This window comes from Callithrix jacchus, chromosome 2 (assembly GCF_049354715.1).
Source record: "Callithrix jacchus isolate 240 chromosome 2, calJac240_pri, whole genome shotgun sequence".
NCBI lineage: Eukaryota > Metazoa > Chordata > Mammalia > Primates > Cebidae > Callithrix > Callithrix jacchus.
The window spans coordinates 64,108,162-64,134,158 of NC_133503.1; the positions used below are offsets into that span (position 1 = coordinate 64,108,162).

At 47.8% G+C, this 25,997-nt stretch overlaps 1 long non-coding RNA gene across 1 annotated transcript; it reads right to left on the reverse strand.

Moving 5' to 3' along the window:
- Positions 1-1,069: 1,069 nt before the first annotated feature.
- Positions 1,070-25,925, reverse strand: LOC118151331 (uncharacterized). Its single transcript, XR_004739493.3, has 5 exons — positions 10,935-25,925; positions 10,704-10,842; positions 7,080-7,269; positions 6,673-6,810; positions 1,070-6,094 (listed from the first exon to the last, which is right to left on the reverse strand). It is a non-coding gene; the product is annotated as an uncharacterized LOC118151331 (long non-coding RNA).
- Between the last annotated feature and the right edge of the window lie 72 nt (positions 25,926-25,997).

The window sequence follows — 25,997 nt, forward strand, 5'->3', positions numbered from 1 at the left end:
AGACAATGAGTTTTAAAATATGAAACTATTTAGGCTTACAAACTCTGTCTAGATAAAATATTTTGTGGTTACTTACATATGGAAGTCTCTGAAACCAAAGACTGGATCTCTATTACATTTTTGAGGAATGCATATTTCCAAACAATCTATGATAGCTTCTGACTGTTCAACTCTAAAAATAATCCTTGGGGGTCAAACTTCTACCAAGAAGAAATGGGCTGCTAAAGTGATGCAGTCCCCAGAAAAGACATCAACCCCAATATCTTTCAGATGTAGCTAAGGTAACAAGCAGGCAGTATCCTCTCACATCTGGTCCTGATGAGTGGACTGCACATTATTACTCAGAGATACTGAATTTCAACATGGATGCAATAACTGCCTTTGGACTTTGGACTGTACATAGTGTAAATATATAGAAATAAAGACAAGTGGATGTTGGGTAACTAAAAGGGTGAACTATGGCAGACATTTTTAACTGGCCACCTAAAATCCATTCACAACCTTCTTCCTTACTTTTCTTGATTAGCAAAGCTAAAAAATATTCACCTTCCTAGACACTTTTGCTCCCAAGGGTGGCCATATTACCTCATTCTGGCCAATACAATCAGTTTACTGTACACCTTTCTAGACCTTTTCTCATGCATTTGAATACATACACACACACACACACACACACACACACACACACACACACAGAGAGAGAGAGAGAGAGAGAGAGAGAGAGAGAGAGAGAGAGAGAGAGAGAAATGTAATATTGCTAGGAGTTACCTAAAAGGTATCATGCTGAGGGTATAACTCTGCAACTTGCTCTTCTTACTCAGTAAAATGTTTTGGAGCTATTTCCATACCACACTTGTAAATTTATATGGCTTGGCTCTGTGTTCCCACCCAAATCTCATCTTGTATCTCCTATAGATCCCACGTGTTGTGAGAGGGACCTGGTGGGAGATGACTGAATCTTAAGGGCAGATCTTTCCCATGCTGTCCTTATGACAGTGAATGGGTCTCATGAGATCTGATGGTTTTAACAATGGGAGTTTCTTTGCACAAGCTCTCTCTTTGCCTGCTACCATCCACATAAGATGTGACTTGCCCCTCATGGCCTTCCACCATGACTGTGAGGCCTCCCCAGCCTGTAGAGCTGTAAGTTCAATAAACCTCTTTCTTTTGTAAATTGCCCAGTCTCAGGTATGTGTTTTTCAGCAGTTTGAAAATGAACTAATACCAGATCCACCTTTACCGCAGATTCTCTTTACCAGCTGCATAGTTTCCCATAGTACGGATGCTCCACAATATATTTTTTTTAAAAAATGCTTTTAACTTTTATGTTAGATTCAAAGGGTACATGTGAGATTCAAAGGGTACATGTGTAGGTTTGTTACCTGGGTTTATTGCATGATCCTGAGGTTTAGGGTACAATTGATCCCATCACCGAGGTGTTGAGCATAGTACCCAATAGTTAGTTTTTCAATCCTTCTCTTCTCTCCTCCCGCTGCAGTATTCCCTAGTGTCTCCTGTCTCCACCTTTATGTTCATGAGTCCCATTGTTTAACTCACACTTCCAAGTAAGAACATGAAGTATTTGGTTTTCTGTTCCCGAGATAATTCACTTAGAATAATGGACTCTAGCTGCACCCATGTTGCTGCAAAGGACATGATTTTGTTCTTTTTATGGCTGCATAGTATTTCCTGGTGCATATGTACTACATTTTCTTTATCCAGTCCACCATTGATAGGTACCTAGGTTGATTCCATGTCTTTGCTATTGTGAATAGTGCTGTGATGTACATATAAGTGCATGTGTCTTTTTGGTAGAATGATTTCCACAATTTATTTAGCCATTTTTAAAACTGATGAACATTTACACTATGTTTTAGTTTTACTATTTATTACTTACTCTTAGAAACAGTACTGCAATGAAAATTCTTGTATACAGTTCTTTGTACACATGTGCAAGTATTTCTCTAAGGTAGATACTCAAAAGTATAATTTCTGGGTCATAGGCTATGCACATTTTTAATTTTTATGTTCTTTTAAAATTTTAATAGATCCTGCCAAATTTCCCTCCAAGGTGGCAGTACAAATTTATAGCCTCTCAGCAGTGTATGAGAATTCTCCACACTCTCACCAACTTACATTTTCTTTTCCAATCTGATGGGTAAGAAATGGCTTCTGGTCATGTTCATCTGCAACTTTCTGATGAGCAGTGAGTTCAGCTTCATTTATCAGATTCCTCTCTCAATCAGGGCTTTCTTGGGGCCTCAGCAGCTCATTGGATTCATATGAATGATCTGCATCATGTAAAGGGATGAACTTTGGAGTAGAAACAATGGAGTAAGGTCCTAATTTCTTTGCCGTAGTACCTCAGGGAAGTTAAAGAGAGTGATGAGATTAAATGAGACAGCACATAGAAGGCATTTAGCCCAGTGCCGGACACATCAAGAACACCCAGTAAATGCTGGCTGTCTTCACCAGCCTTATTACTATTATTATGACTGTTCTTATAACCACCATTTCCACTTCTCTCATGTGTGATACGTAGCTGCTGACATAATTGCCCATAATCCCCACCCTATAGTATTTATGTCCTGTGTAATCGCATACTTTGAGTGGTGGGCTGGACCTAGTGTCTTGTTCCTGACACATAGAATACACCAAAAGTGATGGAATATCATTTCCATGGTTAGTTTAAAAAAGGAATGTGAAATCCACCTTGCTGACATGTTCCAATTGCTATCTCCCTTCTTGTACACTTTGATGAAGCAAGCAGCCATGCTGCAGAGACCCACATAAAGAGGAACTAAGAGAACCCTCCAGCCATTAGGCAATGAGGAACTAAAGCTGGCAGCCTACCAGGAACAGAATCCTGCCAACAACCATCTAAATAAACTTGGAAGCAGATCTTCCCCAATCCAGCCATCTGATGACTATAGCCCAGATGACACCTCATGTGCTGCCTGCTAGAGACCCTGAAGCACAGGACCCAGCTAAATCATGTCCAGTTTCCATCCCTACAGAAACTGTAAGATAATACATGTTGTTACTTAAAGTCACTAAGTGTTGATGTGACTTGTTACATGGCAGCAGCTAACTAATATGTGATGCAAATTTCTTAAAGAAACAGACTCCATTAACCATCTTTCTTAATCAATAAGATAAGATTCATAATCATTCCCTAAAACCACAGCAATGGTGTATCTTTTACTGAAATAAACCTATTGAATAGCTCCCAAAGATAAGACGTTATGAGTTATTTGGAAGAAAAGTGCTTCTGGGTGTTTTCATAGCTCTTAGCTTGATTTGCCACCTCATGTTTGCAAAGGCAGAAGGCAAGGTAGTATGACTACAGGAGCAAAGGCTTGGAGGTCAGACAGGCTTGGCTTTCAAGTTCAGCTCCTAGTGGTGTCACCTTGAGCTGTGTTACTTCTCTTCTCTGAGCCTCCAATTCCTCAACTACCCAGAGAGGTTAAAAAAAGAAAACTTTCCCAACCTCACATGGTTTTACTGTGGGAATGCAGAGATATATAACATCCAAGCACCTAACCCTCAGCAGGTACAGAAATTCTACTGACTTTTTCTGATACTTTTTTGACCTTGACATTCCTGCCCCTTCACAACCAGATAAAACACTGAAAAACACATCGCTGAAATGGTAAAGGAAAAATGCCAGCTCTGTTGAGCTTGTACAAGAAGAAAAGGGAGGCCCAGGCTTAGCCACAGGATTAAGAATAAAAGCAGATAGATGAAAGGTGGGATTCCATCCAGGAACAGACCATATTGAAAGGGAATCTTATCAGAATTGCAGTAAACATTTGCTCTCTCTTCAGCCTCAGAAAGTAAAAGAAGAGACTGGAGTGTTACCTAGAAGGGTGAGGGTTGATTTTTCTTTTAACTTTTCAGTTAATCTCAGTCACCTTCTATGTAATAAAGGGCTGAAAAATAAAAGTCTATTTGGCTTTGGAAGGACCTTATCTGGGTACTTTTTCTGCTTTTTTCCAAAAGAAATACTCTCTCTAAAACCACAAACCTGCACCTGTTTCCCTTGACTTAAGGGCCCAAAAAGTGATGTTTTCAATTAGTAGATGCTTTTCTTTCCAAAATTGATCTTAAGACAAAGTTTTATAGTTAAAAAAGTAATTTTCTTTCACTGTCCTCCCCAAAACAAAAAGATAAGAAAGATAGAAAGAAGCAGCCTCTGTTTCTTACCCTTTTTACTAGATTTTTTACTGTAAATGTTCAAGCTTTTCCTCTGCTAGGAGCACAAATCCTTTGAACTAGGAATGAGAAACAGCCCCAGGCTAATTCTGGCTGTGGCCCAGAGACAGGCTCATCTGAGGTGGTTCAGGAAGGGCTGGCAGTGAGGCTTGAGTTTCAGTTTGGCCAAGCGTGCTTCTGTCTGCTCTCCTCCCTATCCAGAGGAGCAAACTCTGTCTAGACAGTCCAGCCCATAGATTATTTCCATTTCAGCTCCACTCCTTCTTCACCTGCTCGTGAGTGGTGATGACTCATCAGTAAGAAGATCCTTGGATTCTCTGCATATAAGAGGACCAGCAAGGAGAGGATGGGAAGGATGGGGAAGACCTATCTTTTGTGTTATGAAAAGCCTGCACAGACAATGAATGACTCTATGGGTCATTCCGATCCTCCAGGCCCTCTTTGAGTGAAGGCAGCTTTGAAAATCAATCGGGGAGGTGACTTTTTGTTTAAATGGGGGAACAGGACAGGCACAGTGGCCCACACCTATAATCCCAGCACTTTGGGAGGCTGAGGAGGGCAGATAGTCTGAGCCCAGGAGTTTGAGACCAGCCTGGCCAACATGGCAAAACCCCATCTCTACAAAAAAAAAAAGTTACAAAAATTAGCTGGGTGTGGTGGCATGCACCTGTAGTCCCAGGCACTCTGGAGGCTGAAGCAGGAGGATCACTTGAACCCAGGACCTCAAGGCTGCAGTGAACCCTGACCATGCCACTGTACTCCAGCCTGCATGACAGAGTGAGACCCTGTCTCAAAAAAAAATGGGAGGGGGTGAGTTAAAGGAATTGCAGTTGTATTTGCTTTTTTTTTTTTTAATAATCTATTCTTCATCTAAACAAGTGTGATCAATCCAATCCAACAGGATTGATAGTCTTACCCCAGAAGTGGAAGGGGTAGAGTTCCTTCCCACCGACCCCCAAAGCAGACAGAGCCCAGCATTCTGAGTTGGGTGGCTAGAGTTAGCAAATAGAAATATAGGCTACTCAGTTAAATTTGAATTTCAGATAAATAACTTTTTTTCTTCTTTTTTTTTTTGGAGGCAGAGTCTCACTCTGTCACCCAGGCTGGGTGTAGTGGTACAATCTTGTCTCACTGCAACCTCTGCCTCCTGGGTTCAAGCAATTCTCCTACCTCAGCCTCCTCAGTAGCTGGGATTACAGGCACCTGCCACGATGCCCAGCTAATTTTCTTTGTATTTTTAGTAGAGACAGGGTTTCACCATGTTGGCCAAGCTGGTCTCTAACTCCTGACCTCAAGTGATCCACCCCCTCAGGCTCCCAGAGTGCTGGGATTACAAGCATGAGCCACTATGCCCAGCCAGATAAATAACTTTTTTCTACTAAAAATTACTTTTCAGTTATCTGAAAGTTGAATGTCACTGGGCATCCTGTATTTTATCCAGAAGCCCTGCCCATGAGGGATTTGACTCTGGAAGGAGGGACCTAAAGGCACAGAGCAAGAAGTGACTCCCAGAGGCTTCTAGACGGTCAAGAGTCCAGGGGGCATAGCAAGACCCAGAGCCTGTAGTGCCATGGTAATGGTGCCAGTAGTGACATGTGAAAGGGACCATTACTGGAGAGGGTCTTCCTCCTCCCTCAGTTTACCCCCTCCTGCCTGAAGCTCACCTCCAGCTTTCCTCTTGATTCTGAGAGCCACCTGATAATCATCCGCAAGACTCCTTCCACTATTATGCATTCTTCACTGCAGTTTTCCCAAATGTATCCTCTTTCCCAGTTCCCAGGCCAGTCTCAGACTCCAGTTTGGCCAAAGCATGCTTCTGTCTGTAGTGAGGTCAGGAGCTCAAGATCAGGCTGGACAACATGGTGAAACCCTGTCTCTACTGAAAATACAAACATTAGCTGGGTGTGGTGGCAGGTGCCTGTAATCCCAGCTATTCAGGAGGCTGAGGCAGGAGAATTGCTTGAACCCAGGAGGCCACTTCTCAGGTATACAGGAGGCAGCTTTGCTTGTTCTTGACCTGAGCCATGCTACAGAAATATTCCTGCTTGGCCTGGACACCTTCCTATCTGCCGTTCATGGGCTCATGGGAGATGGGTCATCTGTCAGGTTGATTTTAGTGCAACTCTGGCTCTGCCATCCCAGTGCCCACTCCCTTTTATTTGCCTCCAAAGGCTGATGCTGGCAGGGGTAGGAGGAGGTTCTGCGCTCTATTTTTTCCCAGTAAAGAGTCCCTCCCGTCCTCTTTCAGCCCAACTGAGAGTGTCTCGATGAAGCCACTTGCTAAAGAATTCTGGGGGTATGGAGCAGGCAGGGGACACAGGACCTGCCAAATATGAGAGAAGGCAGTGGGGCCTGCCCTTGAGACCCATTCCTAGATGCCCTGCCCCAGCCAGCCCAGGAAGTGCCCCCACCCGGTGACTTCGACCCTCCGTCCCTCCTTCACTGCTTCCTGCATACCACACTGTGTAAAAAGAAGGGAACTACGTCGTGCCACACGCTCATGGTCCCAGATACTTGGGAGGCTGAAGTGGGAGGATTGCTTGGGTTCAAGAGTTGGAGGCTGTAGTGACCTGTAACTGCCCACTGCATTCCAGCCTGGGGAAAAAAGAGAGAGAGATTTGGAACAGTACAAATTCAGGTTTGAACCCTGGCTCTACTTCTCCCTGGCAGTATGATCTCAATGGCTATAGCTTGATAAACCTCAGGTAATAAATACTACCCATCATCAAATGGGGTAATAAATGAATCTGGGTGATGGGGCGTGGGTACGGGTGCAGTGAAATGACACAGGTGAGGTGCTTCAACAGTGCACAGGACACCCCTAGCCCTCCCTCCTGCCCTTTCCTGCGCAACAGGAGCCTTACCCCATCCCTGGAGACAGAGTTTGCTAAACGTGCCAGAGATAGTGGTGTTGTCTTCCTCGTCCTGACCAGGAACTCACAGACGGTGCCTCTAGGATGTCACACAGAGCAGCCTCAACCAGTGCCGGATAACAGTGAATCATAATAACAATAAAACTGATCCCATTTATTTAGCACCTTTATGTCCCAGTTACTGCAGAGGGAATAAATAAATAACAAAACCCTTTGCTGTCATGAAGTTTACATGTTTTATCTCAGTCAATCCTCACATTTGCCCTAGGAAATAAGTATTATTGATAGGCTTATTTTATGGAGTAGGACACTGAGGCTCAGAGAGGGGGAGTGACTTGTCCGAGGCCATCCAGCTTAGTAAGTAAACTGGGATGCAAACCCAGGGACTCCAAAGCCCGTCCCTTTATGACTGCTTCATTTCACTTAAGCTTCAGGAGAAGGCTGTGAGGTTGGTTCCACTTTGCCATTGATGAAGGTGAAGTCACTTGCCCCAAATCACCAGCTAGGTCAGGCACAGGGATTTCAGTGAATGCCAGTGTGCCTGACTCCACAAGGCCATGGGGCCCTCATCTTACCACTAGAAGGGCCACCTCTCAGCATCCCTGGAAGAAGCCAGCAGAGCATTGAGCTGAGGGTCTCTCAAAACCCCTCTCATTGAAAGAGATCCCAATCTACCTTAGCGGCATTGAGAAAGGCAGCTGCACACCTAAAGGAGGCTCGTCCTCCAGACACAGCCAGCTCCCAGGACTGCCAGGGAGCCCACCCAAGGGGGAGATGCTGACCTTTCTCCAGCCCCATTTCTAGTTCTCCCCACTCCTTCATTTTTGGAGGCCGATGGGCACCATGTCAACCACAGCACCGTTGTGCTCAGCCCAGGCACGAGGTCTCAGGAAGCCTAGCCTATCAGAGTGCCTGTTCAGTAGTTCCTGCCCAAGTCCATAATCTGCTGGAAGAAAGCTGCTGCTCCCCTGAGCTCCCCTCTAGGCACCCCCTAACAGTGCCTGTGAGCCAGTGACACCTGGAGCCCACTCTCCATGGCACCCACTCAAGGCTTCCCAAGGTGATTTTTCCCTTCTAGAAAGCTTTATTATTGTTATTATTTTGAGACAGGGTCTCACTTTGTCACCCAGGGTGGAGTACAGTGGCGCCATCTTGACTCACTGAAACTTCTGCCTCCTGAGCTCAAGCGATCCTCCTACCTCAGCCTCCCAAGTAGCTGGGATTACAGAAACACACCAACTTGCCTGGCTAATTTTTGTACTTTTTGTAGAGACGAGGTTTTACCACATTGCCCAGGCTGGTCTCAAACTCCTGCACTCAAGCTATTCGCCTACCTCAGCCTCTCAAAGTGCTGGGATTACAGGCATGAGCCACTGCGCCCAGCCTAGAAAGTTTTTTTTTTTTAAACCCAAACTACATGTTTAATTTTTCCCTGCCTGCACCCCAGCCTACTGCATACATTAGAAACATTGGTAGTAATGGCCCTCTCCTACATGGCTTCAGAGCTAAGGTAGAAATTCCTACTTAATGGGAGAGGCTAGTGCCAACTTGGCTCAATTTTTACCATATTTGCTACCTCTAGCTATTAGAATTAGGCAGATCTGGGTGTAAATACAAGCAATGTCCTTGCAAGTGGTGATTAAATCGGGGTAGACTATTTTAATAGTTTGCTAACTAGTTCCTCTGTGTATTACTCAGGAATTTTAACTGTAAGTGACAGAAATCCAACTCAATTAGGCTCATGAGGGAAAAAAAAGGAGAGGCGGGACTTAGGTACTTATTGGATCATGAAACTCGAGAGTCCAGGGTAGCATTAGTGTCGGCTTCAGGCACAGCTGGACCCAGGAGCTCAAAGTCAAGCCTCAGTCTCTTACCCCATTTCTGTGGTTTTTTTTTTCTGTGTTGGCTTCTGTTATGTGCTGAACTGTGCAACTCCCACCTCCAGTATGTTGAAATCCTAATCCCCAGTTCTTCCGATTTAACTATATTTTCTGATAGGGTCTTTAAAGAGGTATTATGGTTAAGCGAGGTCATAGGTGGACGTTAATCTGTTATGAGTAGTGTATGGCTAGGCACGGTGGCTCACACCTGTAATCCCAGCACTTTGGGAGGCCGAGGAGGGTGGATCACAAGGTCAGGAGTTCAAGACCAGCCTGGTCAATATGGTGTGACCCCATCTCTACTAAAAATACAAAAATTAGAGGGTATGGTGGTGGGCGCCTGTAGTCCCAGCTACTCAGGAGGCTGAGGCAGTAGAATCAATTGAACCCAGGAGGCAGAGGTTGCAGTAAGCTGCATAGCGCCACTGCACTCCAGCTTGAGCGACAGAGCAAGACTCTGTCTCAAAAAAAAAAAAAAAAAAAGAAGGGGAGATTAGGACACAGACACATACAGAGGGAAGACCATGTAAAGACACTAGAAGAAGATAGCCACCCATCTACAAGCCAAAAAGAAGCCTCAGAAGAAATCAGCAATGCTGACACCTTGATCTTGGACTTAGCCTCCAGAATTGTGGGGAAATAAATTTCTGCTGTTTAAGCTGCCCTGTCTGTGGCACTTTGCTATGGCTACCCAAGGAAACTAATGCAGCTTTGTTGTCAAGCACCCTGTCTTCATGTAGTGACAGCATCGCCCCTAAAGCTCCAGGTAGACATCCCCAGCTCAGCAACCTTAGGCGAAAGAGTGTCTTTCCCACAAGTCTAACAAAAATCTCAGAATTGAGTCTCATTGGTTGGCCTCTGGTCACATGTACACTCCTGACCCAATCATGCAGTCAGGGGGATGGAAGAGGCTGATTGGCCAGACCTGAGTCATGTGCCACCACTCAAGCTAGGGTGCAGTCAGCATTAGTCAATCTACCAGGCCTGGGAGTAAGGGAGGGTGTCCCCTGGGGAAGAGCAGGTGCTAGGAGGCTGAAACAGCAGGTGTCCACTTTCCCCTGCCTTTAATCTTCCCCCACCTTTCTCAGTGGAGAAAGGCAAGCCATTCTCCACTGAGCTGCCTGGGAGCTCTTTCTCTTTTTCTCTTTTTTTTTGTTTTAATTTTCTTTGTTGTTGTTGCTGCTGCTGTTTTGGAGATGGAATCATACTCTGTCACCCAGGCTGGAGTGCAATGACACCATCTCGGCTCACTGCAACCTCTGCCTCCTGGATTCAAGTGATCCTCCCGCCTTAGCCTCCCTAGTAGCTGGGATTACAGGCACCCATTATGCTGGGCTAATTTGTGTATTTTTGTAGAGATGGAGTTTCGCCATGTTGGACAGGCTGGTGTTGAACTCCTGACCTCACGTGATCCACCCATCTGGGCCTCCCAAAGTGCTTGTGATTACAGACGTGAGCCACCATGCCTGGCCAGAAGCTCTTTCTTCATTTAAAATCAGACTACCCAAGTCCCTCGTTCTGGAAAGGGTCAGGGTCTGGCCATGCTGACCTCTCCTCCACTTCTCCTCTCAGGAAGCCTCCACCCCTTGCCACTCTTTACACATGACAGGCACTCTCAGCTCTGGGGGCATCTTGCTGTGCCCTCCTTTACCTCGAAAACTTCTCTACTTCCCCCTCAAAGCCCATATTCAACATCACTCTCTCTGGGAACCCTTCCCTTTTAAGGCAGACCCACCTCATTTCCAAAGTAGAACTGGATATCATGATGATAAAACCTGGACACACTGCTTTGGTGCAGATCTGCTGGCTGTGTGACCTTGGGTAAGTTACTTACATCTCTGTTCCTCCATTTGCTTAGTACCAAGCCCCCAGGGCTGTTGAGAGACACAAGTGATTAATATGTGAAAAGCACTTAGAACCGCGTCTAGTTTGTGGAAAATGCCTAGTAAGCGTTAGCTGTAATTACCTCATGTTTGAACACACCTCCGCTGGGAATTATCTGTTGGCCCATCTGTTTCCCTTATCAAGTCTGCACGCTCCTCTGAAGGAGGGTGTCTTCGCCAGCTCAGGCTGCTGTAACAAAATATCAGAAACCAGGTGACTTATAAATAATAGAAATGGATTTCTCACAGTTCTGGAGGCTGGAAATCTGAAATCCAGGTGCCAGCATGATGAGGTTCTGGTGAGGGCCCTCTTCTGAGTTAGGGCTGACTCCTCCTGTGTCCTCACGTGGTGGAAAGAGAGCCAGGGAGCTCTTTTCAGTCTATCTTTTAAGGGCACTAATCCAGTTTGCAAGGGATCCACCTTCAAGACCTACTCACCTCCCAAACACCCCACCTCCAAATACCATCACTTTGGGAATTAGATTTCAACAGAGGAATTCGGCAGGGGACACAAGATGCAGTCTGTAGCGGAGACAGCATATCCATCGCGTTGGCTCCACGGTGCTTAGCAGTTGTGAGGTGTGCTGTATCCCCAGCACAGAGAAGCTGCTTGGAACTTCACAACTATGAATGAGCGAATGAGTGAGTGAGCGATTACGCGAGTGACTGAATGAACACAGGAAGAGTCTTGAACAACAGGTGGAACAGCCTTCTCCCTCGATCTGCACAAACCTCCACCTGTCCCTGAAACAGCCCTCAACCATGAGCCAAACCCACCCCTTTCTCCTCAAAACCATTTTCCTCCTACTTCATTCAGCCAAAATTCAAGTGCGAACCACCAGGCAAACCCAAAGAACATCCATGGGGTAAATCACCCAATTACTAATCAGGTCCATCCATCCCACCATTAACCACTATTTTCCCTGCAAAAAGTAAACACGCCTCCTCTCCACTGCCTGACACAAGGGCTGTTAAACCCAGGAAGGGCGTGTCTCCACAGCAGCCCAGAAACAACTTGAAAGTGGAAAAATACGGTGGACTCGGTGATTCAGTGGTCGTTAAGATAGCCAAAATGTTTGCTTTCAGCCTTGACGGAAGCCATTGCTCTCCTATTTTGTCTCCTCTAAGATCGGAGAGTGTGGACTTTGATAAGACACCTTTCTCAGGTCGGATGACTCTGGGCTTGTCAAGCACTTGAGTTTCTTTGAGATTTGGCCCTGGCGCTGGGCTAGGCATGGGGGTGCCCAGAGGTTCTGTGCAAGGCAGGTGAATCTGAACAGTGCTCCCCAAAGGAAGCAAAGGTGGTGCTTCAGAAACCAGGGAGCACAGCTCCCCACACTTGGGCGACACAGTTGGCTCTGGTTTCCGGCAGCTAAGGAAGAAAGAGAAACACATGGGGTTGCAGAGTTTTCATTTTCCAACGGCAGAAAGCACGTTCCAACCTCGGTAGAGACAACACTTTTCCTGGAAAAGTGTATCAGGGGCCTGTGGGGATAAGAACACCAGGTGACAGAGCAGATGAGTCCTGCCCCTGTTCCCCCACCCCCAGTTCATTTGTTTATTTAAGCATCCGACACCTGTTGAACCCTCATGCTGCGTGTGGCCTCATGTGGGACGTGGGGCCCCAGAGAATGCATGACACAGTCCCTACTACCCAAGGTTTCCAATTCTCTCCCTCTCCCTTCAGCCCCACACCCCCACTACTCAGTTCACCACATCCATCCTCCCACCAGGAACAACCATGACCGCAGTGTTACCGCAAGTGCTGGATTGGACTTCCTCCCTTACTTCTGGAATGTAACCATCTGGAGAGGAGATGGGCGCCGGGAGTTGCCTAGGTCCCCTCCTGTCCCCAGCAGCCAGCCTCCCATTTCCTCTTGCTAACAGAACCCCAAGCCTTAGCAGGTGCGCCCAGCCCTAGGGGACGCATGCTTGATCTGAGAAGCTAGGGCACTCCCATTCCCCTTCATTGGCTGCTCCCTTCCCGTTCCTTATAGCTAGAGATGGTCATGTGATCCAGTTCTGGTCAAAGACATGTCTGGCTTCTGGGAAAGTTTTGTTCTTCTTAGTAAATGGGGAGCCCCTACTTTCTGCCTTGACATGATGCAAAGACCATGTACAAAGACACGATACTCCAAGCAGTGGCCTCTTGACTGTGAGGGAATATGCCTGGACTCTTCAAGGAAATACATTGAGGATGGCAGAATGAGGAGAAAGAGAGAGTTTGATGTTAACTTCGAATCGAGGCCGGAGTGTGTGGCACAATCACATCTCACTGTAACCTCAAATTCCTGGGCTTAAGTCATCCTTTCGCCTCAGCCTCCTGAGTGGCTGAGACTACAGGGACACACCACCACTCCGGCCTTTTTTATTTTTATTTATTTTTTTTTTTGAGACAAGATTCTCGTGGCTTCAAACAATCCTCCCACCTCAGCCTCTCAAAGCACTGGAATTACAGGCATGAGCCATTGCCCAGATAAAATTTTGTTGAACGAAAGAATAAAGCTCTTTACTTCCCACCTATAAAATGAGGACTCAGTAGTTATTGCCAAATGTACCCCATTGGTTAATTTGTATCCTTTCCCCATTCCTTTTTGAGCTTCATTCTTAGAATATATGTATTTTGCGGGGGTGGGAGGATGGAGTCTTCATCTGTCACCCAGGCTGGAATGCAGTGGTGCGATCTTGGCTCACTGCAACCTCTACCCTCTGGGTTCAAGTGATTCTCCTGCCTCAGCCTCCCACGTAGCTGGGACTACAGGTGCCCGCCACCATGGCCGGCTCATTTTTGTATTGTTAGTAGAGATGGGGTTTCACCATGTTGGCCAGGCTGGTCTCGAACTCCTGACCTCAGGTGATCCGCCCACCTCAGCCACCACATCCAGCCCACTCTTAGAATATTTAATGGAGATTATCTTGATAAATGTTATCAAAACATTTAATTGACAAACACCAAATTGGTCTTTTTTTTTTTTTTTTTTTTGCTTGTTCCAAAGTACTTTCAGTATCTATGATTGCACTGCCTAAGTGTTATTCTAACTTTGCACATGAGAAAACGAAAGCTGAGAGAGGTCAATTGACTTTCCCAAGGTCATTTGCTGATGGTAGAATCAAAGAACAAGAGGCCAGGCTGTCTTGTGCCGAGCCCTGTCCTCTCCCCACTGCCTCAGGGTGGTGGGGTGGGGCCTGGGGGAGAGGCAATGCTGGAAGTGGTGTGGATGATGGATGGCGGTGCCCCAAGCCCCTTCTTTAAGGAGCCCCATCCCTGCCTTTCACTTCCTGCTCCAGCTGCACATGCGCTGTCATTGAAGCCTCAGCACTTCGACAGGCCTCCAATGCCGGCCCTGGGACTCCCCCAGAAATGCCTGTGCCATCTTTCTCTGTCATGTCAATGCAGAGCCCTCACCTCAGCAAGGTCAAACTGTGCAGGCTTGTGAGGACCTCCCGCTCAGCTGGGAGCATGGCTGGTTTGCCCCCAGATCCTCAGCACACAGCGGGCAGCCCAGAGCCAGGCAGGGCTTTGCTTTCAGTGCATTCTGTCCTGACTTGACGCCCGTAGAGAGAGAGAGAGAGAGAGAAGGCCACCTGTTTCCCAGGTGGAGAAACTGCGTGGGGAGGACATTTTTTTCTTAGAGACTTCGGGAATGAAGAGTTAACTAACGAGCTACAACTTGGAGCCCAGGAAAGGGGATGTGGGCAGAGGCTGTGGAGGGGGCCATGGAGTGGAGAAGGCTGTGGTGGTCCCAGGTCCCCAGGAAAGAGGGGATCCTCCTTTGTGCAGACCTTCTCCACCCTAGGAAAACAGGATACAGGTCTTACCTCCTGTCTTTGAGCCAAAAGGAGGGGGATCCAACATCTGAGTGTCCCGTATGAGACTGCCTTGCCCAAGGAAAGGGAAAAATCCTGTGTCACTGCCAAAAGGTCTAGCTAGCTTCAATAGAGAAATCATGACATCCAGTGGACAGTGTGTCATCCCCAGGCTCAGGCAATGACCTCCAGCCAGGAGGCCTTCTAGGGCCGGGCCAACAAGGCACAGTGGAGTGAGCGCTGGGAGGTTGAATCAGGAGTCTGAATCCTGATTTTGCCTCTTAGCTGTGTGACTTGGGTAAGTCTTCCCCTCTCTGGGGCCCTGTTTCCTCCACTGCAGCAGAGAGGGTCTAAAAGCAGTTTGTGAGCCGTGATACAGATAGGTTATCCCATGATCAGAAGACTCCTAGGAGTCTTGCTAGGACTAGGTTCGAAGCAGTGCTACCTAGGAGAAGGAGGGCAAGCTTTAGGATCATTCCGCCCAGGCTGAATGACGAAGCACCTAACCATCACCCCGAGCACTCCTGCACAAACGGCTCACAGCTGCTCCCAACCCTACAAGCTGCTGCCAGGATGAGATGAGACCTGCTGCGAGTGCACAGGCAACGGCACTCCTGGAATACGGGGATGCAGGTGTTCGCACCCTGGGACAGCAGATGGCAGCGCTGGGTGTCCGCACCTGAGAAAACCTGTGGAAGGCCTCAAGGCATCTGCATTTCCTGAGCCGGGCTCCCACAGGTCTTCCACTACATCCAGGCTGACATCTCACAGGGCTCCAGGGCCAGCACCAGATAGAGGTCAAGGCCACGGTTTGGTACAACAGTCATCAGGCCCTGGGAGCCAAGCTGGAGAGAAGGGGCTGAGCCAGAGGAGAGCCCCCCAGCCCCCACATCCCACCTCCAGCACGACCCAGAGCCGGAGGAGGAGTCTGGGAGGAAACCTGAATTATAAACCCAAATCAGAGCTTAAATCCCTCAGTTCCGGCCAGAAGAGGACTGGGTTAAGCAGCCTGCGGTAAGGCTCGTGGAGGGATCTGGAAACCAGAGTTAACTGTGTTCTGGACACAGAGTTCCATTTTCTCACACCTGAGTTTGTGACTGAGAAATAAATACTCTCAATTTCAGCGAAGCATCTGGACATAGCAGGCCCTCAGGAGAGGGTGCCTGGTTTTTTGTTTCTTTTCTGTCCATGAAATGAGCTCCGGATTATGCAGAACCCTGCAGGTCCACCTCCCACTCCCAGCAGGTCTGCATGTGAGAAGGTGCCAAGCCATTCACCCGGTTCACCTTGATTTCCTCGAAGAAAAGGATGTGCACTTGACCCTGACTCATCTGGGGTAAGCCCAGTCTGGGCATGAGACAAGTTCTCCACACGAACAATAACTTGGTTGTGCACCTACTATGCGCTGAGCACTTTACAGACAGCATCTCATCCCTCAACAGACCTACACGGGAAGTATCATCCCCTGCACCGACTTTACCCACTTCCAGGGGGTGTGATGTTCCCTCCAGCTGCTTAGAAAGTTGAAGCGCTGCTGCTTGAGCCTGGGTTCTCGCCACTGCCTCCAAATGAGGACTCTGGGCTTAGCCGTGTTCAGTGAACCCTGGCTGTGTGCAGAACCTCGTGTTGCCACTTCACAGTAAAACGGGACAAGTTAACATTCTTTCAACAAGTCTCGCATGCCAGATGCAGGCTCTGCGCTTTATATGCAGTCTTTCATTCATTCCTCACAAAATTCCTATGATCTACTCTTTCCTCCCATTTTGCAAATGAGGACACTGAGGCTCATGGAAGTTACAGAACTCACAGGGGCCACTCAGCCACTCAGCAGCAGGGCTGGGTCAGCCCCAGGTCTGTGCAGTGTCAACGTCCCCACTCTTGGCCATTCTGTCATTCTAGAGGAAAAGTCATGCTGTAAAAGAAGCCAGGTCGTGCCTTGACAGGTTACAATGACCACATCCAGAAGATCTTTAAGGCCTTCACTGTGCCTTTCAGTTCCTATCGTCATCATTATCACCACCACCACCACCATCATCATCTACATGCCTGAAATTGGCAGAGTCTTATGCCCTGAACTATAAAATATTTCATCTATTTTCCCTTCTCTAACTACCTTTGTAACCTTGTACAAGTAACCCCATCTCTCTAAGCCTCGGTGTTCTCATGCGTTAAATGGGGCCTGTAAACTCCATTTGCAAAAGTACTGTGAGCCGTTGTTTTCATCCCAATCCCTCTCCTCCCTAAACGCGCCCGTGAGGTGCCCTCCACCCCCTCGCCCTGGATTCCAGCCACCAGCTCTCCTGTCCTGGCTATTAACGTTGCTCCTTGCAACAGGCCAGAACATCTGCCTGTGAACGCCATGGAACTCTGCCCCTGAGCTGGAGTCCTGCCAGCAAAGGGTTTAAACAAACAGAACTGGGCAGAAACGAGATGGTCTGCCAGTTGTAAAGGGTCGTACCTCACGCCGCATGCACTCGGGTTTCATGATAATCCAGGTGATGGTTCTCCTGAGGAGGATTAGGAAGAAAACGTTAGGGGGCTCTGTGGGGAGCAAGAAAAAGCGGTCATGTACCCAAGACAAACAGTACCAAGAAAGTGGCCTTGGCTGACCAATAAACCACAGTTTGGGAAGGGGTGGGATTGGGGTATCGGAGGAAAGGAAAATTTGGGGTCCTGTCCAACTCTTCCAGTCCCTAAGAGAGCTTCACCAGCAGGAGACCTTTCCACTGAATTTGTGGCGAGATTACAGCAATCCCAAACCACTGTGGTCAGAAGCTGGCGGGATCCCCTGCACGTGGGGGAGGAACAGCAAGCCCACATGCCCTCCACAGCCAGGCAGGTAAGCCAGGAGGGTACATGGGACCCAGCAGAGCACGAACAGTGAGCCACAGCAAATGACACTGGCCTCCGCCTTGGGAAGGCTTTAGGGAGTGGTGGGGACTGCGTCGAGCTGGAGGAACACACCCCAACCGAAGCAGGCATGTAGGACTGAGCTGCAGCTCCAGCCAGTCTCTGCCAGGCAGGAATGTAGGCCCAGTGGTGCCAGTCCTTTTTTTTTTTTTCAAGAGAAGCAGAAAAGAACAAATTTTGTTTTTTAATGTGCAGGTTCTCAATTTTTAAACATTGGCAATGAGTTCAAATGGTTTTTGAAATACTTTGTGGGCCAAACAAAATATATCTGTTAGCCAGATTTGACTCACAGGCCACTGGTTTGCAACTTCGTCAAGTTTTGATGCCACACTAAAGGCAGTAAGTCCTGCCTGGATTCAAACACAAATTCTCCTGTCTGCTGGCTGGGTAACCTGGGGCAAGTCCTTCAGCCTCTCCAGGTCTCAGTTGCTGCATCTGCAAAATGGGGATAATAGTAGTGTCTACTTGATATGATAGTTGAGAAAACTTCATGAAATCATGTCATGGAAATTTGTTAACACAATGTCCAGCACATGGTAAGCCTTCTGGAAATTTAGCTTTTTTTTTTGTTTTTCGAGACGGAGTCTTGCTCTGTCACCCAGGCTGGAGTGCAGTGGCACAATCTTGGCTCACTGCAACCTCCACCTCCCAGGTTCAAGCGATCCTTCTGCTTCTTTTTTTTTTTTTTTTTTTGAGACGGAGTTTCGCTCTTGTTACCCAGGCTGGAGTGCAATGGCGCAATCTCGGCTCACCGCAACCTCCGCCTCCTGGGCTCAGGCTATTCTCCTGCCTCAGCTTCCCAAGTAGCTGGGATTACAGGCACGTGCCACCATGCCCAGCTAATTTTTTGTATTTTTAGTAGAGATGGGGTTTCACCATGTTGACCTGGATGGTCTCAATCTCTTGACCTTGTGATCCACCCGCCTCGGCCTCCCAAAGTGCTGGGATTACAGGCTTGAGCCACCACGCCCGGCCCCCTTCTGCTTCTTCAGTCTCTCAAGTAGCTGGGATTACAGGAGTGCACCACCACACCCAGCTAATTTTTGTGGGATTTTTTTTGGTTTGTTTTTGTTTTTTTAGTAGAGACGGGGTTTCACTATGTTGGCCAGGATGGTCTCAAACTCCTGACCTCATGATCCTCCCACCTCGACCTCTCAAAGTGCTGGGATTACAGGCATAAGCCACCACTCCTGGCCAACGTTAGCTTTATTAATAATGCACCCTCTGAAGGCCCCCCGGGGGAATGGAAGATAAAACAACGGCAATGGGCAAAAAAGGAGGCTAGGAAAACAGACCAAGCAGACAAAACAAAGCCAAGCCAGAAAATGCCAGCCACGCACTCCCTTTCTTGTTTTATCAATAGGGTCCTTCAGGGATGATTGTCACAAACTGGCATGAAATTGACAAGAAAAGATTGGGCAGTAGCCTGGAGCGCAGCCCTCCAATATCTGCCCACTTCTTGCCAAAATAGCAACAGGAGACCTTGTGACTCCTTTCAGATTGCTGCAGGAAGAAAGTTGGTTACAGAGGGTGTCCTAGAAGAGGGAAAAGGATGCCTCTGGTCTGTGGCTCAGCCACTGCCCCGCTTTGTGACTTCAACCAAGTCATTTCACCTAACTCTGAGACTCTACTTACCCATCTGTAAAATAGGTTGACAATAGCTGCCTCTCAGGATGTTGGTGGTGATTAGGAATAACGCAGTGCAGGTAGAGTTCATGTTCCACAAGTGGGAGCTGCCATTGGCTGCTCTTTAGTTATTTTTATTAATGAGGAAATAGAGGTGCTTCCCTGACCAGCATCTACTAACCTTTCTTCAAGTAACTGCCCCTGTTTGCCTCTAAAGAACCATTCCTCCCCTGTTCCCTACTGAATGGTTCCGTTGGTGTTGGCTCCTCCCCAGGCTTCGGGGACAGGCATGTGAAGCCGGCATAGCTAATGAGAATAGCATAGTATCCTGGGCCAATGGGAATCAGATCCAGGACTTGCATTAAACCGTGAGTGAAGAGAAGCTTTCCCTTTCCACCAGATCTGTTCTAGTGAGGAGTAGGCCGGAGCTGCTGGCAGCTTTCTCACTGCCACATGGGAAGAGCCTGTCTGAGAATGAAATCAATAGTGGGGAATCAGAGCAAAGATTTGGAAAAATTATTGATTTTTGATAACACTGTTTAAGCACCTGGATCCAGCTGTACCTGAAGTTAGCCCTATGTTGGACTCTTCAGTTACTAGAGCCAAAAAATTCATTTTCTGGCTTAGACTATTTTGGGTTGGGTTTTCTGTAACTTGCAACCAAGAAACTCAACAGATACATGAGCTTTAAGGATGAGTTAAGAAAACGCCCCAAGGGAGAGTTTAATTAGTTGGCATGTCTTACAGGCTCTCAGACCATGCTTTGAGCATGATAGCACTATTTTCCTTCTTCCAAGAGTATGATAAAATGCTTCCAAGAGTATTCCAACAGCCTTCCACAGACTTTGCACAATCTTCTCCTTTTTTTTTTTGAGACAGAGTTTCGCTTTTGTTACCCAGGCTGGAGTGGAGTGGTGCGATCTCAGCTCACCGCAATCTCCACCTCCTGGGTTCAGGCAGTTCTGCTGCCTCAGCCTCCTGAGTAGCTGGGATTACAGGCGCGCGCCACCATGCCCAGCTAATTTTTTGTATCTTTAGTAGAGATGGGGTTTCACCATGTTGACCTGGATGGTCTCGATCTCTTGACCTCGTGATCCACCCACCTCAGCCTCCCAAAGAGCTGGGACTACAGGCATGAGCCACCACGCCCAGCTGCACAATCTTCTCTTAAAGCAGTGGTTCTCAATGGGAGAGGGATTTTTGTCTCCTAGAGGACACTTGGCAATGTTTGCAGACGTCTTGGGTTTTCACAATGGGGAGGCAGGAGGAATGATACCTTCTACTGACATCCAGTGGGTAGAGATGCCGCAAACATCCTCCAAGGCACAGGCCCCACAAACCGTGATCCTATCCAAATGTCAGTCGTGCTGAGGTTGAGAAACCCAGGAGAAACGATACATCATCCCATGTTCTACTCCTACTAGCCCGTCCATATCGAGACGAAAACCAGGCTGTTTTGTGGGAGGAAGGGAACTTTATATATCTCATGCTGTTTTCTTAGGGTACGCAATGCTGTGACTCAAGCCCAAGTGAAAGGGAGAAATTGCCCAAAGTTTATACACAGATATGCCTAATCCCCTCTGGGGTCTGCGGCCTCCCTGCTGCCACCATAGCGACCATAGCCATAACTAGTGGACACCTGGAAGAGCAGGAAACCTCTCTGAAGATGGACAGTCTAACACATGCCTGTCCTCCCATATCCAGCAATCATGGATCAGACAAATAAGCAAATTCTGCGAATCCCACATATCCAATAAAGGGGAAAGACAGCATTTCCTTTCCATCTAGAGTGCCATTTCTCAGTGTACCGCTCCTCAGAACACTAGTCCTGTGAGATACTCATGGGGGAAAAATAATGATCAAGGTCAAAAAAGTGTGGGAAACACAAAAGCCTCCATTACCTTTGTGGATGGCAACAACATACATTAACACAGTAAAGGCTCTGATAAGTCCCTCAGCAAATAAACCGGATTCCTTTTCTTTAACTTGGTATTTCCCAAACTCACTTGATCTCAGAATCCCTTTGCACTATAATAATTAATATTCCACTGAACTATTGTCCCATAGGATGCACATTGGGAAACACTGCAAGAGAACTACAAAGAAAATGAAATATAAGCTATTAATGAGATGTAAAACTGGTCCAGGGAAACCAGGTGATGGTGGAAAGAGACCAAGCACTCTGGCCGCAGAACTGTGCCTGAAACTTCTCAGTATTGCTCATCCCAATCTCCCTGGGGCATCCCTACTTATCTATGGCTACTCCAAAAAAAGTATCCTGAGGGCCAGCTAAGTGCCAGGCGTAGGGCTACCTACTGGGATTTAAAGATAAGTCATGGGCCGGCCGCGGTGGCTCGTGCCTGTAATCCCAGCATTCTGGGAGGCCAAGGCAGGAGGATGCTTGTGGCCAGGAGTTCAAGGTCGGCTTGGGCAACACAGCGAGACCCCTTTCTCTACAAAAAATTAAAACATTAAAATTAAAAATCAAAAGAGATAAGTCAGACTCCAGCAGAGACTGCAGTAATGGTTAGTGTTTGCAGACACGGTGCACAACTGATGATGTTTCTCTGTGAATCCCAGCCTTCCTGCTGAGCCTTCTCACGTCCAGGAGCCAGGAAGCACGGGTGCATTTGTCCCTTGGATCTCACTCAGTTCTGCCGAGCTTGTCAAAGCTTAGCAAGGAGCTGGGGTGGATGGGGAGAAGCAGAGCCTCCTGGTGAAGTTTGGGTTCTGATTTGTGAGTGATGGTGTCAGCCACACCTGAGTGCCCTCCTAAGGGAAACCACCCTATCAGGAGGCCCGGGGGAGGAAAATGGCTTTAGGCTGGGCTTGAACAAGAAATGGCCCCTGACTGGGCAAAAGAGCGTCCCCTGAACTCAAGAGCAGCCCATCCACTGACTGGTTGGTAACCTATGAAGAGGCTGGAAGAAAAAGCCCTGCCCAGGAGTTTCAAGTTGTGGAGCTGATCAGGCTCTGTCCCTTTGGATTTAAATAGGAAGAGACTGAGTGATCAGCAAGTTGGTGGCAGACGAGATGATGCTCAAGAAGCCAAAGGCTGACACTGAGTGACGCAGTGAAGTTTTTGTGAACTCCAGCTGTGGAGGGATCTGATAGCTAAAAGCCTGCCCCAATTCCCAACCTTGTGGCACAACCAGGGCAGATCCCAGGCAGGTGGCCCGGGACCCTGGCTCTTACTACTCCATGGGTCAGCATGGGAAGCGTGGGGTTTGGGTGCTCCTCGAAGAGCCAGTGCCAACTCAGCCTGACTTCGCCTAAGGAAAGTAACGTTTTGGAACCCACAGTCACCAAAACTGGGACCTCCGTAGTAGTGACAGTTCTGTCCAAATGCTGGTGAGATGGGCCTGGGCTTCAGCAGGAAGCCGCTTTGCCTCTGAAGGCACCTGTGGAGTCTAGGACCATTTGGACATCCCAGTTCCTTTCTTCCCAGTTCTTTTCATCCCATGTCTGCCATCGTGACACATTCTGGCTGAGATCACACCCAGAGGGTTGACAGGGCTGTCCCAGAAATCACACGGAGGACTCTGCAGAAGCACAACAATAAACCTTGTTCCTGGAAAAGTAAGGCTACGTGCTTTACAAGTTCTAGACACGGCTGGATGGGGTTTGGGAGGTGGGGTCAAGATGGGGAAGGTAGTCAAGGTTTTCTACTTGTCTTGAGAATGAAATTATGCCTACCAAGATTTACAGAAACGGAGCCAAGATCAACTTTGCTTTCCTGAATTCTGCTCTCCAGCCACTGGGGGCTACTAGATGTAGGCAGAAGGGGTTAAGCATTGAAAACCCACTTATGGGGTACTGTGCTCAGAACCTGGGTGATGGGATTTGTCTTACCCCAAACCTCATCATTATGCAATATACCCAGGTAAGAAACCTGCACGTGTCCCCCCAAATCCAAACTAAAAACTGAAATTCTTGAAAAAAAGGAACCATGTTGTATAAAAGGACCCGTTGAATTTCACTTGCAGCTTTAGAACCTAAGTCTCAGTGACTGCTGTCTCAGGGCATGAGGATGGGGTCCAGTTTGGTGAGGCCCCAGAGGCCTAGAAGTTTTCTACAGCTTTCCAAGGATCATGCATATGTCAGCAAGACTTGGGTTCAAATCCCACCATGTTCACTGAGCCCCATGTCCTGCTACACATGCTTTTCAGTTTATTTCTGTATATAAACCACAGTTCTCCCCGCAACAAACGAGCCTCCTGAAACATTTTAAAGGTATGACAAAGGCTACATAGTAAAGCAGAATGGGCCAGGAGCAGTGGCTTATACCTGTAATCCCAGCACTTTGGGAGGCCGAGGAGGGTGGCTCACTTGAGGTCAGGGGTTCAAGACCAGCCTGACCAATATGGTGAAACCCCATCTCTACTAAAAACACACAATTAGCCAGGCGTGGAGGCACGCATCTATAATCCCAGCTACTAGGGAGGCTGAGGCAGGAGAATCGCTTGAACCTGGGAGGCGGAGGTTGCAGTGAGCCGAGATCATGCCACTGCACTCCAGCCTGGGTGACAAGAGTGAAACTCAGTCTGAAAAAAAAGAGCAGAATGGAATGTGGAATGAACCTTGCAGGCAATGTCAAATTTAGAATTCACCCTCTTCTCATGTCCTTCTTCCCTCTCACTGCCCTACCCCTCCCAATAGTTAGTTTGAAAGCAGAATCATGTGAATGACTACCTGCATGCAGACGTTTCTCTTTCTGCCCTCGGCCAGCTCGATGGTACTCAAACTCTCAATTGGTGCAGGAATCGCTATACTGGGTAACGTCACACACCTTGTGCACTGTATTGAATCCACATTTTAAGGGTTTTTCAAGCATCTTTAACTCTGTGCTCACTTTAGAATCTGAGCGCTGTGAAAGGGGAAACTCCACTGCATGCCCAAAGTTCTGGAATCCAGGAGTTTGTTCGTTCAACACATCTGCTGTTCTTAGTACCTGTGTGTGGGGCTGAAGACAGAGAGGACCAAAACATGGGTCCTGGCATGAAAGAAATCAGAATTCCCCCTATGCCCTGGCTGGGCTCATTTCATCTCATTTAATGCTCAGAGCAGGTGCAGGAGGGAGAACTGATTAGAAAGGAGCCATATGCTGTCCTTGGTCACCTGACTTTTGAAGAGTGTAGATGAGATTTGAACCCAAACTTTTCTGACCCCAAAGGCAGACTCTTTTGACTCTCTCTGCTCATGCACATTAAAAGCTAAAATACCAAAAAGAAAGTGGAAAGGGCTCAAAAAGAGTTTAGGGGCTGAGGGCTTTAGCTCCTGCTCTGTGGATCGGGGAGGAGATGATATTTGAGCTAGGCCTTGAAGAACGTGCAAAAGTAGTCATTTCCAACGGGAAAAGGTGCGCCTAGTGGCAGCAGCAGGGGACACTGGACTCTGTCCAGCCTCCATTCCCCTTTCTTTTTGGACCCCAGAATCCTAACCCACTGGAGATCTGCCTCCCTTCCATTCTCAGCTCATTTGGTTTGTGTGGGGTGGACCCCAACCTTGACCATTAGGGTTAATTCCATGGGTTTTAAGGATGGGCACATCATTCCCACTGAGCCAAAGAGCCTTGGTCCCATGACTCTTTGGGGCTGCTGGGAAGAGATTTTGCTTCACCGGAGATACTCAAAGGATAGGATGTGTTCTTGGAGCTGCCGGCAGCCACCTGGCTACCATGTGGGAAGCAAGCCTGCTTTAGAATGAAACTGTGAGAGAGGAGAGCCAGATAGAGAGGCAAAGAGGGTGAGCCCCAAGAGCTGATGACACAGTTGGAGCTCCTAGATCCAGGCATGCCTGTGGCCAGCTCATTCCTGGGCTATGTGTGACACAAGCTAATAAACACCCTTCTTTGCAGAAGCCAGCTGAAGGGGACTTCTAGCCCTGGATCAATACAGTGAGCAGAGCGGAGAGCTAGGAATGCTGGTCTGAGAAAAGGTAGCAGCTGAGACTACATGGATCATTGCTATTCAGCTGGGACTGCAGAAATCAAAATAAATTTTTAACCACTTATTTATCACCTCTTATTGAACGCAGTTTACCGATGGGTTAGTCAGAAGGCAGGATAATAGAGTTGTACATGCCTTAGCAGATATACTGTGGCTCAGATTCTCATTTTGATGAGGAAACGGGCTGAGAGAGTCAAAGGATATTAACCAACATGTTGCAGAGAGCAAGTAGCCCTACTGAAAACGGGATGCTAGAGAACAGCCCAGGGTTAAGCCAGGTGGGGCATGGGGAGTGCGGGAGGACCCAAATATTGGGCTGAGGAGAAGGAAGCAGTGCGGAAAGCACAGGGCAAGATGCCTGGGCTGGGCAGGCGTCATGGATGTCCAGCCTCCGCATCAAACAGAGCATGGTTCAGATCCTGGCTCTGCTGTTTTACTGGCGGGGCCATCTTGAAAGCCACTTCCTGCCTATGCCTCAATGCAATTGTTTGTAAGATGTGGGCTCAGTTCTTCATTTAACTGCAATTCCTTGAGCTCTGTGATCGCCACTTCCCAAAATAGTCTCTGAACAAGACAAACAAGGTCCTGGTTCTCCGCGCCCCCCCACCACGCCCTGCATTTTTTGTTTATTGTGTCGCATCAGGATGCCCACGGAATATAACTGCAAGTACTCAGCTGTGCAAAAGAGGGGCTAGTGCTTAAGTACAAATGGGAGACATGGTGCTCCTGTTTTAAATAAATACTTAAACACGACTTGAGCCCTACAAACATCTGGACTCTGGGTCTGAGTATTGGAGTGTCTCACCCGCTTGCAGCAAGGACGCCATGGTTCCCCTCCCCCCCCCCCCGCAGTGA